The 13,980-nt window shown below is 41.9% G+C and overlaps 1 protein-coding gene across 9 annotated transcripts in view; it reads right to left on the bottom strand.

Moving 5' to 3' along the window:
- Positions 1-13,980, bottom strand: part of TLR2 (toll like receptor 2) — a 65,860-nt gene that overhangs the window by 32,061 nt on the left and 19,819 nt on the right. The gene's annotated exons all lie outside the window — the stretch shown is intronic.

The raw sequence follows: 13,980 nt of genomic DNA, 5'->3' as shown, positions 1-13,980 counted from the left end.
CAGAATTAAACTACACACTAGACCAAATAGACCTAACTGACATTTGCAGAGCATTTCACCCAACTGCTGCAGAATACACATTCTTTTGAATCAGCACATGGAACATTCTCCAGAGTCTACCATATTTTAGCCCACAAAACAAGTCTCAACAAACTCAAAAAGGAGAAATCATATCAAATATTGTTTTTGACCACAATGGAATAAAGCTAGAAGTCAATAACAAGAGGAATCTTGGAAACAACTACACATACACATAAAAATGAAACAACATGCTCCTGAATGACCAATGGGTCAATGAAGAAATTAAGAAGAAAAAATTAAAATTTCTTGAAACAAATAGAAATGGAAATATAACATACCCAAATCTACAAGATACAGCAAAAGCAATACTAAGAAGGAGGTTTATAGCAATAAATGTCTACACCAAGAAAGTAAAAATACATCAAATAAACTTACCTAATGATACACTTCAAGGAACTAGAAAAGCAAGAACCAACTGTATTAGGGTTCTCTGGAGGGACAGAAGTAATGGAATATATATATAACATATCTATAAACTTCCCTTTACATATATATATATATATATATATACCCTTTATATATATATATATATATTCCTCTTATATATATATATTGCATATATATATTCCATATATATTCCATATATATATTCCCTTTATATGTAAATAAAGGGAAGTTTATTAAGCTTTAACTCACATGATCACAAGGTCCCACAATAGGCTGTCTGCAGGCTGAGGAGCAAGGAGAGCCAGTCTGAGTTCCAAAACTGAAGAACCTGGAGTCCAATGTTAGAGGGCAGGAGACATCCAGCACAGGAGAAAGATGTAGGCTGGGAGGCTAGGCCAGTCTCTCTTTTTCATATTTTTCTGCCTGCTTATATTCTAGCCCACTGGCAGCTGATTAGATTGTGCCCACCCAGATTAAGGATGGGTCTGCCTTTCCCAGTCCACTAACTCAAATGTTCATCTCTTTTCACAACACCCTCATGACACACCCAGGATCAATATTTTGCATCCTTCAATCTAATCAAGTTGACACTCAGTATTAACCATCACACCAACCAAAAATTTTTTTCTTTTTTTTGAGACAGTCCCGCTCTGTCACCCAGGCTGAAGTGCAGTGGCACGATCTCGGCTCACTGCAAGCTCCGCCTCCCAGGTTCACACCATTCTCCTGCCTCAGCCTCCCTAGTAGCTGGGACTACAGGCGCTCGCCACCACACCCGGCTAATTTTTTGTATTTTTAGTAGAGACAGGGTTTCATCGTGTTAGCCAGGATGGTCTCGATCTCCTGACCTTGTGATCCGCCTGCCTCGGCCTCCCAAAGTGCTGGGAATACAGGCGTGAGCCACTGCGCCCAGCCTACACCAACCAAAAATTAATAGAAGGAAATAAATAATAAAGATCATAGCAGAAATAAATGATATTGAGACTAAACCATACAGAAGACCAACAAAACAAAAAGCTGGCTTTTTGAAAAGATAAAATCAACAAACCTTTAGCTAGACTAAGAAAAAAGAGAGAAGAAATAAATAAAATTAGAAATGAAAAGGGGGGCATTACAACTGATATCACAGAATACAAAGAATCATTAAAGACTAGGATGAACAATTATACACTAACAAATTGAAAAACCTAGAAGAAATGGATAAATTCCTAGACACATGCAACCTACCAAGACTGAATTGTGCATACATAGAATACCTCAATAAACCAATAACAAGTAATGAGATCAAAGTCATAATAAAAAATTTCTCTCAAAGAAAACCCCATGACCCGATGGCTTCACTGCTAAATTCTACCAAATATTTAAATAACTAATACCAATTCTAGTCAAACTCCTCAAAAACAATTGACAAGGAGGGAATTCTTCCAAACTCATTATACAAAACCAGCATTGTCCTGAGGCCCAAACCAGATAAGGACACAACAACAACAAAAAGAAAACTACAGGCCAATATCACTGATGAACATAGACACAAAAATCCTCAACAAAATACTAGCAAACTGAATCCAACAGCACATTAAAAAGATCATTCACTATGATCAAGTGGGATTTGTCCAAGGGATGCAAGAATGGTTCAACATAAGCAAATCAATATATGTGATTTGTTGCATTAACAGAACCAAGAACAAAAACCATATGATCTTTTTAATAGATGATGAAAAAGCATTTGATAAAATTCAACATCATTTCATGATAAAAACCCTCAATGAACTAGGTGTAGAAGGAATATACCTCACTGTATATGGCAAACCACAGCCAATATCATGCTGAATGGGGAAAAATGGAAAGTTTCTCTCTAAGACCTGGAACAAGACATGGATACCCACTTTGACTGCTTTTATTCAACATAATACTGGAAGTACTGGTGAGAGCAATTAGACAAGAGAAAGAAATCAAGGGCACCCAAGTTGGAAAGGAAGAAATCAAATCAGGCTTGTACACAGATGACATGATCTTATATTTAGGAAAACCTAAATACTTCACACACACACAAAAAAGCTATTAGAACTAATGGACAAATTCAGTAAAGTTGCAGGATACAAAATCAAAAAATCAGTAGTGCTGGCTGCGGTAGCTGACTTTGTAATCCCAGCACTTTGGGAGGCAGAGGCAGGAAAATGGCTTGAGCTCAGGAGTTCAAAACCAGCCTGGGCAACATGGTGAAACCCTGTCTATACCAAAAAAAAATACAAAAATTACCTGGCGATGGTGGCGTGCACCTGCACCTACTTGGGAGGCTGAAGTGAGAGGATCACAAGCCCCAGATATGGAGGTTGCAGTGAGCTGAGATCGCACCACTGCCCTCCATTCTAGGCAACAGAGCCAGGCCCTGTATCAAAAAAAAAAAAATTAGTAACATTTATATACACTAACAGTGAACAATCTGAAAAAGAAATCAAGAAAGCAATTTCATTTATCCATACAAGGAAAATTATAACACACTGGAAAAAGAAGTTGAAGAGAACACACACCAAAAAATGGAAAGATGTTTCATGCTCAAGGATTGAAAGAATTAATATTTTTAAAATGACAATACTATCCAAAGCAATTTATAGATTCAGTGCAATCCTTATGAAAAGACTAATGACATTCTTCACAAAAATAGAAAAACAATCCTAAAATTTATATGGAATCATGAAAGACTCTGAATAGCCAAAGCAGTCCTGAGCAAAAAGAATGAAGCCAGAGGCATCACTCTATCTGGCTTCAAAATATACTACAAAGCCATAGTAACAAAATCAGCATGATATTTGCATAAAAAAAAGACACATAGACCAATGGAACAGCATGGAGAACCCAGCTGTAAATCCACACATTTACAGCCAACTGATTTTTTACAAAGGTACCAGAGCATGCAATGGGGAGAGCACAGTCTCTTCAATAAGTGGTGCTGAGACAACTGGATATCTATATGCAGAAGAATGAAACTAAACTCCTATCTCTTACCATATACAACAATCAAATAAAAATGGATTAAAGACTTATGTCTAAGACCTGAAGCTATGAAAGTTATAGAAGAAACCTTTAGGGACCGCTCTAGAACATTGGTCTGGGCAAAGAATTTTTACATAAGATCTCAAAAGTACAGGCAACCAAAGCAAAAATAAACAAATAGAATTTTATCAAGCTAAAAAGCTTACACACAGCAAGGAAAACAACCAAGAGACAACTCACAGAGTGAAAGAAAATATTTGCAAACTATCCATTTGACAAGGGATTAATAACCAGAATATATAAGGAACTCAAACAACTCCACAGCAAAAAAAAAAAAAAATCTGATTAAAATATGGGGAAAAAGATATGAGTTGACATTTCCTAAAAGAAAATATATAAGTGGCCAACGGGTATAGGAAAAAATGTTCAATATCACGAATCATCAGAAAAATGCAAATCAAAACCACAATGAGATACCATCTCACACAGTTAGAACGGCTTTTATCAAAAAGACAGAATATCAGAGCTGGTAAGGATGTTCTCCACATCCTTACCATTGTACACTGTTGGTAGGAATGTAAATTAATAAAACCACTATGGAAAACAGTATGGAGGTTCCTTTAAAAACTAAAAATAGCCGGGCACGGTGGCTCACACCTGTAATCACAGCACTTTGGGAGGCCAAGGAGGGTGGATCACCTGAGGTCAGGAGTTCCAGATCAGCCTGGCCAATATGGTGAAACCCCATCTCTACTGAAAATACAAAAATTAGCCAGCCATGGTGGCAGGTACCTGTAATCCCAGCTACTCAGGAGGCTGAGGCAGGAGAACTGCTTGAACCCGGGAGATGGAGGTTGCAGTGAGCAAAGATCATGCCACTGCACTCCAGCCTGGGTTACAGAGCCAGACTCTGTCTTAGAAAAAAAAAAAAAATTAACTAAAAACAGGCCCGGCATGGTGGCTTAGACCTATAATCCTAGCACTTTGGGAGGCCCCTCTGGGATCACCTGAGGCCAAGAGTTTGAGACCAGCCTGGGCAACATGGTGTAAGAAAACCAGTTCCCGTGAGGCTCTAGTCTCATGCCACTGGACCACATTGTCCTCATGCCCTTCAACTTCTGTCACCATCTGCTGACCTCCTAGATACTCCTCTTACTTTTTGAAGACTTTGGGACCTGCTCAGAGTCTTCTTCTTCTCAAGATCTTCCAGGAGACCCAATGCCTTCAGTGTTCCCACAGATGACCTACCCAACACCCTGGCTGCTCAGTTCCTTTACCTCCTCCTCTGCAGGGATCTTATCCTCTATGCCCCTTCAGCCATGCCCTGGACTTTGTCATTACCTACAGTTACCCAGCCTTCAGAACAACTCATTCAAACCTCCTGCATCTTGATCAGAGTCCACTGATCCCTCCTCTTTCCAATCCATTTGTTACCTCCATTCTTCTCAGACAAATACTTGGTTCAATTTGGACCTCACAGCAGAAGAATCAGCAGATCCCTGGGCTTCCCATTCTCATAGCATACTATGGGGAGTCATACTTGGCCCCCCAAATTGCTAATTGCAAAACAGAGAGACCTGACCCCTTTTTATAGGGGAAAAAATCCATCCTGAGTGTGGCCACCAGATGGTCTGAACATGAATGCCAGCTGCCCAGGAGTGCTGGAATGAACTACTTCAGGGAAGTTCAGATAGTGCACAGCCCTTCTTACTGGCTTTTGGAAGAGCTCCCAGACTTCAGAATCTCCATATCACCCTTGCCAAAACCAGAAACTCTTTCCGGTGGTGTTGGTGAACGCAAGGTTGCAGGAGAGGGCTTTACATCATTCTCAATTTTCCTATGTCTTCCCTGTTCTTCTGTATGAACAATTGATGTTTTCTTAATATACCTAATGTAAAATACTGTACAAGATGCTTCAAGCCCTCCTATCCCCAAATCAGATTGCTTCTTCTAAAGCTCTACTAAACAGAAATTCTGGAGCCATCACTGTCTCTTCTCCTTATGCCCCTATGTGACAAAACCCCAAACCTAAAAGAACTCTATGACATGCCTTCTTAGAGGAGACCAGGTACTTTATTGCATTTTTGAGCCAGCTCTCTTGCAATTCCTGCAACACTGTCTCAAGCTTACTCTACTCTTGTCCAGCCACCAGCAGCTTCTGCCTCCTCACATCCTTTCCAGGAATGACTTTATCTCTTATTTCACAGAGAAAATTAAAGCCATCTAGAGAAATTCTAACTTCCCACACCTGAACTTATATCCAAACACCCCCTCCACCTTCCTAGCACAGTAGAAGAGGGGACCTCCAAGGATGCTGGGTACCCACTTGTCCTATGTAGATGTTATCTAGATGCTCTGCTTATTATCCCCCTCTTTTCTTTTGTGTTCTACTATTCCATCTTATCCAGACCATTCCTACCAATATTCACACATGCTCAAGTTTTCCATATTTATTTTTAAAATGAACAACAGCAAAAAATCTTTTTGGTCTCCTTCAAACTTCTCTCTTTCTCTCTCTCTCCACTTCACAGCGCAACACCTTTAAAGAGTTTTCTGTACCTACTGTCTCTATCTCCTCTCCTTTTACCCAGTCTTCCCTCTATTCCAGTCTGGCTTCCACCTCATCACTCCATCCAAACAGCACTTGCGAAGGTTACCAGGGACCACTGCATTTCTCACTCCCCCAGACATTTTTTGGTCCTCATGTTGCTTAACCTCTCAGAGCAGATGTGATTGACCACTCCTTTCTTTTTCTTTCTTTTTTTTTTTTTTTGAGACAAAGTCTTACTGTGTCGCCCAGGCTGGAGTGTAGTGGCACAATCTCGGCTCATCAGCTCATTGCAACCTCCACCTCCCAGGTTCAAGTGATTCTCCTACCTCAGCTCCCAAGTAGTTGGGATTACAAGTACGCACCACCACACCTGGCTAATTTTTGTATTTTCAGTAGACACGGGGTTTCACCATGTTGGCCAGGCTGGTCTGGAACTCCTGACCTCAGGTGGTTCACCCGCCTTGGCCTCCCAAAGTGCTGAGATTACATGCATGAGCCATCGCACCCAGCTGGCCCCTCCTTTCTTAAACGTTCTCTCCTTTTGCTTGAATGACCACATACTTAGTCTTTCCTTTAAACCCTCTTTTTCAAGGTTATCTCCTTCCCTGCCCCATTTCCCAAGTCTAGGTCCGAGGCCACTTCTCACTGGCTGCTTTCTTCTTAATGAATCTCATTTATGCTGTCCATAACCCAATAACTTTCCAATTTAAATCTCTTACCCAAATATCTCACCTGAGCTCCAGACCTAGATAGGCAACTGCCTACTTGAGACATTTGTCTCAGAGCATGCACATTCAATATGTCCCAATCTGAGCTCAAAATATTTTTGCCAGGTGTATTAGTCCATTTTCACACTGCTAATAAAGACATACCTGAGACTGGAAAAGAAAAGAGGTTTAATTGGACTTAAAATTTCACATGGCTGGGGAGGCCTCAGAATCATGGCCGGAGGCAAAAGGCACTTCTTACATGGTGGCGGCAAGAAAAAATGAGGAAGATGCAAAAGCAGAAACCCCTGATAAAACCATCAGATCTCATGAGACTTATTCACTACCATGAGAACAGTATGGGGGAAACTGCCCTCATGATTCAAATTATCTCCCACCAGGTCCCTCCCACAACATGTGGGAATTATGAGAGTACAATTCAAGATGAGATTTCAGTGGGGACACAGAGCCAAACCATATCATTCTGCCCCTGGCCCCTCCAAATCTCATGTCCTCACATTTCAAAACTAACAGTTCCCCCAAAGTCTTAACTCATTTCATCATTAACTCAAAAGTCCACAGTCCAAAGTCTTATCTGAAACAAGGCAAGTCCCTTCCACCTATGAGCCTGTAAAATCAGAAGCAAGTTAGTTACTTCCTAGATACAATGGGGATACAGGCATTGGGTAAATACAGCCATTCCAAATGGGAGAAATTGGCCAAAAGAAAAGGGCTACTGGCCCCTTACAAGTCTGAAATCCAGCAGGGCAGTCAAATCTTAAAGCTCCAAAATGATCTCCTTTGACACCATGTCTCACATCTGGGTCACGCTGATGCAAGAGGTGGGTTCCCATGGCCTCAGGCAGCTCTGCCCCTGTGGCTTTGCAGGGTATGGCTTCCCTCCTGGCTGTTTTCCTGGACTAGTGTTGAGTGTCTGTGGCTTTTCCAGTTGCATGATGCAAGCTGTCGGCAGATCTACCATTCTAGGGTCTGGAGGACAATGGCCCTCTTCTCACAGCTCCACTAGGCAGTGCCCCAGTAGAGACTCTCTGTGACGGCTCCAATCCCACATTTCCCTTCCGCACTGCCCTAGCAGAGGTTCTCCATCTAGGCCCTGCTCCTGCAGCAAACTTTTGCCTGGACATCCAGGCATTTCCATACATCTTCTGAAATGTAGGTGGAGGTTCCTCAAACCTCAGTTCTTGACTTTGGTGCACCCACAGACTCAACACCACGTGGAAGCTGCCAAAGCTTGGGGCTTCCACCCTCTGAAGCAACAGCCCAAGCTGTACCTTGGCTCCTTTTAGTCATGGCTGGAGTGTCTGGAACACAGGGCACCAAATCCTTAGACTGCACACAGCATGGGGACCCTGGGCCTGGCCCACAAAACCATTTTCTTTTAGGCCTCTGGGCCTGTGATGGGAGGGGCTGCTGTGAAGACCTCTGGAGACATTTTCCCTATTGTCTTGGGGATTAATATTCAGCTCCTCATTATTTATGCAAATTTCTGCAGTGGCTTGTATTTCTCCTCAGAAAACAGGTTTTTTTTTCTGTCATATTGTCAGGCTGCAAATTTTCTGCTCTGCTTCCCTTATAAAATGGAATGCCTTTAGCAGCACCCAAGTCACCTCTTAAATGCTTTGCTGCTTAGAAATTTCTTCTGCCAGATACCCTAAATCATCTCTGTCAAGTTCAAAGTTCCACAAATCTCTAAGGCAGGGACAAAATGCCACCAGTCTCTTTGCTAAAACATAACAAGAGTCACCTTTGCTCCAGTTCCCAACAAGTTCCTCATCTCCATCTGAGATCACCTCAGCCTAGACTTTATTGTACATATTGCTATCATGCTTTTGGTCAAAGCCATTCAACAAGTCTCTAGGAAGTTCCAAACTTTCCTACATTTTCCTGTCTTCTTCTGAGCCCTCCAAACTGTTCCAACCTCTGCTTGTTACCCAGTTCCAAAGTTGCTTCCATATTTTTGGGTGTCTTTTCAGCAGCACCCCACTCTACTGGTACCAATTTACTATATTAGTCTATTTTCACACTGCTGATAAAGACATACCCAAGACTGGAAAAAAAAAAAAGAGGTTTAATTGGACTTACAGTTCCACATGGTTGGGGAGGCCTCAGAATCATGGCAGGAGGCAAAAGGCACTTCTTACATGGTGGCGGCAAGAGAAAATGAGGAAGATGCAAAAGCAGAAACCCCTTATAAAACCATCAGATCTCATGAGACTTATTCACTACCATAAGAACAGTATGGGGGAAACTGCCCCCATGATTCAAATTATCTCCCACCAGGTCCCTCCCACAACACATGGGAATTATGGAAGTACAATTCAAGATGAGATTTGGGTGAGGACACAGAGCCAAACCATATCACCAAGGCTGATTTTTTTCTGGTGTTATTTCAACATGAAGCTCCACCATCCATCCAGATGCATCTGCTGCAGCTCTTAGTCGTGCTCATTTTACCTTGAATTCATCCAACTCTTTTTATTCCCACTGCCGTCATCCTAGTTCAAGCTACCTCCTCCTCTCTTTCCTGGAGTACAAAGACAACTTCCTAAATGTTCTCCTCTACTGTGCCTTCTCCGTAGCACCTTCTCCATACTGCACTTAGAGTGGCACTGTCTAGTTCAAATACAATGGGAGCCACATATGCAATTTTTAATTTTTTTATTATTATTTTGAGATGGAGTCTCACTCTGTCACCCAGGCTGGAGTGCAGTGGTGTGATTTTGGCTCACTGCAACCTCCACGTCCTGAGTTCAAGCAATTCTCCTGTCTCAGCCTCCAGAGTAGCTGGGATTACAGGCACCCACCAACACACCTGGCTAATTTTTGTGTTTTTAGTAGAGACAGGGTTTCACCATGTTGGCCAGGCTGGTCTCAAACTCCTGACCTCAAGTGATCCACCCACCTCAGCCTTCCAAAGTGCTGGGATTATAGGTGTGAGCCACCATGGCTGCCCCCAATTTTTAATTTTTAATAGCTGTATTTTAAAATGTTAACAAGAAACAGGTAATTGGTTTTTTGGGGAGTGGGGGAAATGGGTTTTGTTTGTTTTTGAGACAGGGTCTTGCTCTGCCATCCAGACTGGAGTACAATGGCATGATCATGGCTCACTGCAGTCTTGACCTCCTGGGCTCCAGTGATCCTCCTGCCTTAACCTCCCGAGTAGCTGGGACCATAGGTGTGTGCAACCACACCCAGCTAACTTTTTTGTTTTATTGGAGACAGGGTCTCCCTATGTTTCCCAGTCTGGTCTCTAACTCCTGGGCTCAAGCAATCCTACCACCTCATCCTCCCAAAGTGCTAGGATTAGAGGCATGAGCCATCATGCCTGGCCTAGTAATTGTTTTTAAAAATAATTTTAAAATTGATTTTAATTACATTTAATCTGAAATACTTTTTCAAGATATAATTAATATTTTTAAATTAATGAGATATTTTACATTTTTTATACTGAGTCTTTGAAATCCAGTGTCTATTTTACATCTCTACTAAAACTAGCAATATTTCAGTGTTCAGTAGCCATGTGTAGCTAGTAGCTACCATTATTGGACCATAAAGAATTAGAATGATCTTTTCACAATGCAAATCTGATCACCTCACCTCGCCCCATGTTTAAGCTTTTCTGTGGCATCTAGTTGTTCTTAGGACTAGGATCCAAATGCTTAACGTATTCTACAAGGCCCTCTAGGGTCTGTGGTGTCGATTCTGCTTTCCTTTTGGTCTCTGCTCCTTCTCTCTCACCAACCACATGCCAGCCACACTAGTCCTTCAGCTTCTCAGACATGCAGAGGTTCCACCACTACTGATTCTTTGAATATATTGTTCCCTCTGTTGTGAATGCTACTTCCTACCACATTCCCTCCATCATCACCAGTACCTCCAATATCATCACCACCATCGCCTCATCATTGCCATTGACTCCACCATCATCACCACCTCCATCACCATCATCAACTCCACCATCACCACCACCTTCATCATCACCATCAACTCCACCATCACCATCACCTTATCACCACCATCACCACCACCTCCATCATTACCATCAACTCTACCATCACCACTACCTCCATCACCATCATCAACTCCATCACTACCACCTCATCATCACCATCATCTCCATCATCACCACCACCACCTCCATCACCACCATCAACTCCACCATCACCACCACCTCCATCATCACCATCAACTCCACCATCACCACCACCAACTCCACCATCACCACCACCTCCATCATCACCATCAACTCTACCATCACCACCAACTCCACCATCACCACCACCTCCATCATCACCATCAACTCCACCATCACCACCACCAACTCCACCATCACCACCACCTCCATCATCACCATCAACTCCACCATCACCACCACCTTATGACCATCAACTCCACCATCACCACCACCTCCATCATCACCATCAACTCCACCATCACCACCACCTTATGACCATCAACTCCACCATCACCACCACCTCTATCACCACCATCAACTCCACCATCACCACCACCTCCATCATCACCATCAACTCCACCTTCACCACCACCTTATCATCACCATCACCTCCATCATCACCACTGCCTCCATCACCACCGCCTCCATCACCACCATCAACTCCACCATCACTACCACCTCCATCATCACCATCAACTCCACCATCACCACCACTTCCACTAGCACCAGCACCACCTATCATAGACCATGCTCATTCTCTTCAGGCTCCCACCCAACTTCACTTCCCTCACTTTTCAGCCTAGAGATGTGATCTTTTCCTTCAAAGCATGTGGCTCAGCTTGTAGCTTTCTTCCTGCTTGTGTGATTAATGCCTGTCTCTCTCACTAGGCCATAACCAGGAATTCTGTTTGGTTTAGCTTACCATTGCCGCCTCAGTGCTTATTCTAGTACCTCATATATAGCAGTTGTTCAGTAAATACCTTTGAACAAATAAATGAGTAAAAAAAAGTAATTAGGAAATACAAAACTATAAAAATGGGACATAGAAAAGAGGGTGAAGGAAGGAGAAGTCAGTAAACTCTGTAGAGTTTGGCAGGTAGAATCCAGGGTAAGGTTGGGGAGTGGAAGTCAATTACTTCTATTGAGACCCTATCTTGAGCTAAGATCTCTTCTAGTTGTTTTAAGTGTGTTTGTTTAATCCTATAAGAAGTCTATGCGGCAGGTATTATCAGCATTTTAGTCAAGGAGGCTCAGAAGAGTTCACAAACTTGCCAAGTAACATAGTTAGGATTGGAACCTTCACCTGATTTCAAAGCATACATGCCATGCATTTCACTAGATTTCCATAAACCAACTTCCCATGCTTCATAATCTTTTTATTTCATGAGAGCATAACCAAACACTCAAATAATACAAAAGGCTGAATTTTTTTGTTGTTGTTTTTAAGACAGAGTCTCGCTGTGTCACTCAGAGTGGAGTGCAGTAGCATGATCTCGACTCATTGCAACCTCTGCATCCTGGGTTTAAGCGATTCTCCTGAAAAGGCTGAATTCTTTATTTTTATTTATTTTATTGTTGTTTGTTTTGTATGTGTGTGTGCATGTTCCCATTTTGTCACATGGTTTCTTCATACAAATATTGCCCAAATGCATTGCACAATTCAGGTACGATTGCCTCATATGAGAATTTTAAGCAATAACAAATCTTGCCTGAAACAATGCCATATACTATTTTAAGTCCAAGAAGGAAGTCAAACGATGATTGAGTAATGGCTCAAGTACCGGATACCACTCAAAGGACAGTTGATTTTCTTTCCTGTTTAAATGAGGTTATGCATATAATGTGCTTAACAGAATGCTTGACACAAAGAAAGAATTCAATCATTGTTAGCTAGTATCATCACCATCATCATCATCTTCATCATCATCATCATCCCTGACCTGCGACATAGCAAGAACTCTTCATTGGAATTTTTCATTTATTTATTGCATAATACAATATAGTATCTTTAAAATATGCTATACTGGCTCTAAAGCAACAGTCTCCAACCTTTTTGGCACCAGGGACCAGTTCCACAGACCGGGGAGGAGGACGAATGGTTTCGGAGGCATTAGATTCTCATAAGGAGCACACAACCTAGATCCCTTGCATGTGCAGTTCACAATAGGGCTCATGCTCCCATGAGAATCTAATGCTGCCACTGATTTGACAGGAGGCAGAGCTCAGGCAGTAATGCTCACTTGCCTGCCTCTCATGCCCTGCTGTGCGGCCTGGTTCCTAGCAGGCCATGGACCAGTACCATGGGGTTGGGGACTCCTGCTCTAAAGGACACACTATGAATCACTGCCATAAATCAGCTTCTGGATTGTCTCAAGGCAGCCATCAACTGTGGCCCACGTGCCTCAGATCCAAGGTTATGTCCACTGATTCCTGGGGCTCAGCACGATTCAGTCATGCCCACCCTCCACATTATGGGAGCAATGTACCATGGTTTGTAAGGGCAAATGTTTTGCAGTCAGACAGACTTGGATTCAAATCTTAATTCTTCCACATGTTATCTTTATAACTGAGCAGATCTCCCAAGACTCAGTTTTCACATTTATTAAATGGAGATAATTCTTATCCAGAATATAGTACCTAGAACCTGGTTAAATGTTCAGTGCTAGCTATTATTTTCAAGAAAGGCCTTAGGATTTAAACTGTGAGAACTTAGTTCCATTTTTCAGTGGGACCAGGAAGTCTAATCACATTGTTGATGGATCAGAATGAAAATAGTGGAAACATTTGTCCTGGGGAAAAAGGAATATCATACAGTTACTTGCTCTGCTTGTAGTCAACATTTTATTTCTTGATTCAGGTGGCCACTGCCTTCAAACCACCAGAATCTGTTGAGATTAGTGATGGCCTCACCAAGTAACTAGAGAATAGCAGGAATAGTACCTCATCAACCTTGAGTATGCAAGGTTGGGTACAATGGGGTCTTAGTCTACCTTAAGTTTTCATTTGGTCAAACTGTTCAGATTGGCTTTTAGAAGCTTAGGATGATGTAACTTTTGTTTGTTGTGATAAATAACATTCCAAAGTGATTTTTAAACATTTCTGATAACATGAAACATAACAAAGGCAGTATGTATAGAGGTTATGAATAGAGATTCTGAGCCATCTTGCTAACTGCATGATTTTGAGCAAGTTATTATCTCTGTAAAATGGACTTCATAGGGTTGAAAATTTGGTGAGATGGCACATGTAAATTACCAACAGTACTTGATGTTTGTTTGTTTGTT

This window comes from Pan paniscus, chromosome 3, assembly GCF_029289425.2.
Source record: "Pan paniscus chromosome 3, NHGRI_mPanPan1-v2.0_pri, whole genome shotgun sequence".
NCBI lineage: Eukaryota > Metazoa > Chordata > Mammalia > Primates > Hominidae > Pan > Pan paniscus.
Note: the sequence above shows the minus strand (reverse complement) of the source record. Positions and strands in the feature narration are given on the sequence as shown.